The 5,657-nt window shown below is 39.3% G+C and overlaps 1 long non-coding RNA gene across 1 annotated transcript; it reads left to right on the plus strand.

Annotated features, from left to right (window-relative positions):
• Window positions 1-1,336: 1,336 nt before the first annotated feature.
• LOC109076802 lies at window positions 1,337-4,093 on the plus strand. The gene is made up of 6 exons (XR_006154778.1): window positions 1,337-1,419; window positions 2,401-2,511; window positions 2,768-2,903; window positions 2,991-3,031; window positions 3,115-3,213; window positions 4,051-4,093. It is a non-coding gene; the product is annotated as an uncharacterized LOC109076802 (long non-coding RNA).
• Window positions 4,094-5,657: the final 1,564 nt, after the last annotated feature.

Below are 5,657 nucleotides of genomic sequence, written 5' to 3' on the forward strand. Positions count from 1 at the left end.
CCAAACCCATATGACTAAGTCCCAACCAACACACCCAACACAAAACATTAAGTCCAACCTACACATATAAATACACCGCCTCCAAAAAAAAAAAAAAAAATAACAGTTGTATAGAGAAACTCAACCCTAGGGCTGATCAGCTGTATAGAGAAACTCAACCCTAGCCCTAGAACTGCGAAACTCAAGTAAGTGATCAATGCTATATCTCGGCACCTGGTGGAGCTAGAGTGATGAAACCAAGTGCAATCGACTGGGCATCATCCATTTAGTATACACACCAAATTTCAGCTCTCTAGGTACAACAGAAATGAACGATCAATACCATATTTCAGCACCTGGTGGCGCTAGAGCAACGAAACCAAGGGCAATCGACTGGAGGGGGCCCAAGGAGTATAATAAACTAAGTTTGAGCACTCTAGCACATACGGGTCACGAGACATGGGGGGGTCGACCACTTCATAAGTGACCACTCTTCGCATTTATCTATATAACCTAACCCTAACCCTAACCTCTAACACTAACACCAACCTGTAACCACTAACCTAAAATAACCCTAACAATAACCCTAGTAACCCCGGTGGCTATACCCACCCTGGCTCTAAACTTAACCAATGGTAACCACTGTGGCGTAACCCTGGGCAAAATACCTCTTTAACTGCCCTTAACCCTAATTACTCTAACCCTAGGCTTCTTAAACCTAAGTAACATTGCCCTCCAAATGACAGCCCTAATTCTCTTAACCTTGATGTTAATACTAAGAGGGACCATTGTGTGGCTGTGTTGGTTTTCGGAGGAGTCGGGAGGTCGTGCCCATAATCAGATGTAAGGATGAGAGGGGATGCGTGCTTGTGAACTTGGCCTGGCTTGGATGGGTCTTTAGTGGTCAGTGGACGGATGGACCGAGCACAACCAGGTTCAGACCTTAGGTTTGAACCTTGGACGTTTCATTCCCCTACTCAGTATCGATGAAGAAGAGGATATTACTGGAGCAGCACATTTTCTTTCACAAATTCAGGAGCTTCCCTCAAGCTGTAACCATGTTAGTTTGCTCTAACCTTTATTTTTTATGGCACTTTATACAATAATAACAGATTGTTTCTAAGCAGAAAACTTCAAATCAAAATCCAAATGCCGCTATAAAGCAGCTGATACGCCATTGTAAGTTGTTCATTTAGGGTTATATTAAGGGTGTTGTTGTATAAATATAGTTAGAACGTTTTTATATAGTTATAATATGTATAAGAGAAAACTTTACAGTATGTGCGTTGCTGCATCACTTGCAGACAGGAGGGGGCAGCGCTGCACACTTCTCCCTCAAAATCTCGTGATGACATTCCACGGTTGCTAGGCAACTCAGAGGCGAGCGTTTGGTTTGCCTGTTAAAGCAGCTACACTATACGAGTACAAACAAAGGTAAAGGTAAGCGATCACTTATTAAATCACGTAAAGTTAATTTTACTTGATTTACTTTGGTTTGTAGCTGAAAGGACTTGTACAACGCTGTATTTTATACCTCATGTTCTCTGTACATTCAGAATGACAGTAGACTGATGAGCTGTAAATCAGGGTGTTTTATTTAAGCTGTTTGTCTCAAACATTGATATAATATTCCCATATAAACAGCGTGTTTAATTGCTCTGTTGTTCTCATTACTCTGTTATTGAATTCAGCTTCAATATCCAAACATCCTACAGTTCGTCCTGTGTTTTCTTCTGGCTGTGTAGAATCACATCTGGCGAATAATTCACTCTTATGAGTCGGTTCTTTTCAATGAATCGGACATGCATAATGGCAAGGGTGTACCTCATAAACCCTGTTAATACCACGGTAATTTAATATGGTACTCAGTGGGTAATGTGGTGTTACTCTCTGATGTTATGATTGTCATTATGTCATGGTGCTCCCACTGCACCTTATTATAATCATGCATTTAATCTTATTACAGCTGTTTTATTTGTTTTGTATTTTAAATAAAGTGGCATTATCTTGCTGTGTCTCTAAACTGCTTATTAATATTCAAGAACCAGAATTTTTCATAACTTCATTTTGACTTTGTATTTTTAATTTAATACATAATACTTATGTACATCAAATGTTGTCATAAAAATAGATCAGGAATGTTTCCACTGTCGTTTCCCAAGTGTAAAGTCTGGTATTCTGCTCTTAAATGGTGTAAAAATGCATTCTCCTGTATCCAGAATGATGGCGTTCATTCTTTGTTCTTCTAGCATCTTCTTCACATTTGAGTTCATACTTACAGTGACTGTACGATGTTGAGAACTGTCTTTTCACAAAAACTCATCTGCAATTTGTTCTACTGTGCTGTATTATACTCTGCTCTAATCTAATATATTATAATGTGCAATATATATATTTTTTCTTTTCAACTTTACATTTCAGACCACAATGGCAAGCCAGAGACCCGTGAGCCGTGGTTTTTTTGGACCGGTTTCTGGACGACCGCCTACAGCCCTCCGACCCCCGCAGACAGCCGTCAGAGTCAGCACCGTGGTGAGCAATCATTATTACAGTCATGCTGTCTGATATCATGCAGCATTATAAGAGTGTAGCGACGTGTGTGTGTGTGTCTCTCTGTGTGTGTGTGTGTGTGTGTGTGTGTGTGTGTGTGTGTGTGTGTGTGTGTGTGTGTGTGTGTGTGTCTGTGTGTGTGTGTCTCTGTGTGTGTGTGTCTCTGTGTGTCTGTGTGTCTGTGTGTGTGTGTCTGTGTGTGTGTCTGTGTGTGTGTGTGTGTGTGTGAGGGTCACAGATGATCCCGGGCTCCACTCGTCCAGGCAGCAGAGCTGGAACCGTGGCTTCTCCTGGTGTTTTATCGGCTCAGATTAAAGTCGCTGATCGGCCGGTGACTCAGCAGGGTCTCAGCGGAATGAAGATGGCCATGAAGGGTGAACGAACTTTCCTTTTTCTAACGAACATTAAAGTGATGTGAGACCTGCACTGATTGCTTTATTTTCACTTCTTGAGGACCACAGAGACAAATCCTGGATAAGTCATATTACCTTGGGTTATTACGGTAAAAAGTTATGAAGGACAATTTTTTTTTTTTACCACATTTCAGATAAGACAGCCTTATAAATATTTCTTTGTTTGCTTCAGGAGTAAAATAAGTGAGCTAACGATGGAGTCCAGCAAACTACAGAAGGACATTGACACCTTCAGTCAGGAGAATTCAGTGTATCTTTCTTATGAAAAAAGGTAATTCAAATTTTAGATCCACCAGAATAAAAAATCAACAAAACTTTACAATACATGCATAATATCAAATAATCCTTATATAGCAAATAATCAGAAACAGTAATTATTATTACAGTTTAAGGTCCCACTTTATATTAGGTGGCCTTAACAATGATGTACTTACAGTAAATTAAACATTTGGTACAATGCACTCATTGTGTACATACATGTTTTTACATTATAATTATATTTTTAAAAATATATGTAATTACATCTGTAATTAATTTCTGTAATTACATTTATAATTACACTGTTGACCCTTCCCTTACACTAACCCACCCTTAAACCTACCAAAACCTGTCCCTAACCTACCGCAGAAAAAGTGTTTTGCAATTCAATATGAACACAATGAGTACATTGTACTTATTTTTAGATGTAAGTACATAGCAGTTAAGGCCACCTAATATAAAGTGTCACCCAATTTGAAATAAATCATCAGTTTGAATATATTTTACAAGCAACATTTCTTATTTTGATCAGAATCACCACTGAAAATATTTGGAAACCATAATAGAGTTTTCTTTTTTAGGTCAGAAAGTTTAAATAACATTGTTTATTTGAAATAGAAATTAACTGTAATATTGCAAATGTTGCATAATGTCTTTAACACCACTGTGATCCCAAACTGTATAGTCTTTTAAAATGACATGGACCATCTTACGCTTAAATTCTATATATTTTCATTGTATTTTATGGAATTTCCTCTAGTAAGACCCCTTAACTAGTCAGTGGTTTAGCACTGATGACATCAGGATGCAGTAATTTAATGTAATGTTTTAATACTTTTTCTGTGAACAGAGCAGAAGTCCTAGCTGGAGAAATCAAAGATCTTCAGGTTCAAATCACTAAAAACAATATAATAAAATAATTTAAATCAGTACTACAAGTCTCTTTACAAGCTCTGCATGTAATGACCTAGAACGCTGTCTAAGCCTTGATGGCTGCTCTGTCAATTCTTCGTCATCAGTTAGGAACCTAAGTGTGCTATTTGATAGCAACCTTTCCTTAGAAAGCCACGTTTCTAGCATTTGTAAAACTGCATTTTTCCATCTCAAAAATATATCGAAATTACGGCCGATGCTCTCAATGTCAAATGCAGAAATGTTAATCCATGCGTTTATGACCTCAAGGTTAGACTATTGTAATGCTCTATTGGGTGGTTGTTCTGCACGCTTAGTAAACAAACTCCAGTTAGTCCAAAATGCAGCAGCTAGAGTTCTTACTAGAACCAGGAAGTATGATCATATTAGCCCGGTCCTGTCAACACTGCACTGGCTCCCTATCAAACATCGTATAGATTTTAAAATCTTGCTTATTACTTATAAAGCCCTGAATGGTTTAGCACCTCAGTATTTGAACGAGCTCTTGTTACATTATAGTCCTCCACGTCCGCTCCGTTCTCAAAACTCTGGCAATTTGATAATACCTAGAATATCAAAGTCAACTGCGGGCGGCAGATCCTTCTCCTATTTAGCGCCCAAACTCTGGAATAACCTACCTAACATTGTTCGGGAGGCAGACACACTCTTGCAGTTTAAATCTAGATTAAAGACCCATCTCTTTAACCTGGCTTACACATAACATACTAATACACTTCTAATATCCAAATCCGTTAAAGGATTTTTAGGCTGCATTAATTAGGTAAACCGGAACCGGGAACACTTCCCATAACACCCGATGTACTTGCTACATCGTTAGAAGAATGGCATCTACGCTCATATTAGTCTGTTTCTCTCTTATTCCGAGGTCACCGTGGCCACCAGATCCAGTCTGTTTCCAAGTCAGATGGTCACTGCAGTCAGCCGGGTCCAGTATGTATCCAGCCCAGATGGTGGATTAGCACCTAGAAAGGACCTCTACAGCCCTGAAAGACAGCGGAGACCACGACTAGAGCCCCAGAGACAGATCCCCTGTAAAGACCTTGTCTCAGACGACCACCGGGACAAGAGCACAGGAAACAGATGATTCTTCTGCACAACCTGACTTTGCTGCAGCCTGGAATTGAACTGCTGGTTTCGTCTGGCCAGAGGAGAAACTGACCCCCGACTGAGCCTCGTTTCTCCCAAGGTTTTTTTTTCTCCATTCTCTCACTGATGGAGTTTTGGTTCCTTGCCGCTGTCGCCTCTGGCTTGCTTAGTTGGGGACACTTCATTTACAGCGATATAGTTGACTTGATTGCAAATTATTGCACAGATACCATTTAAACTGAACTGAGCTGCATGATGACATCACTGAATTCAATGATGAACTGCCTTTAACTGTCATTTTGCATTATTGACACAATGTTTTCCTAATTAATGTTGTTCAGTTGCTTTGACGCAATCTTTATTGCTCAATATCTAGCTAGATCCACCAACTAATTTTGAATCAGTAAAACCTTTGGAATTAGATTTTGGGATGCATAA

The sequence above is a fragment of the Cyprinus carpio genome, chromosome B5 (assembly GCF_018340385.1).
Source record: "Cyprinus carpio isolate SPL01 chromosome B5, ASM1834038v1, whole genome shotgun sequence".
In the NCBI taxonomy this organism is placed as follows: domain Eukaryota; kingdom Metazoa; phylum Chordata; class Actinopteri; order Cypriniformes; family Cyprinidae; genus Cyprinus; species Cyprinus carpio.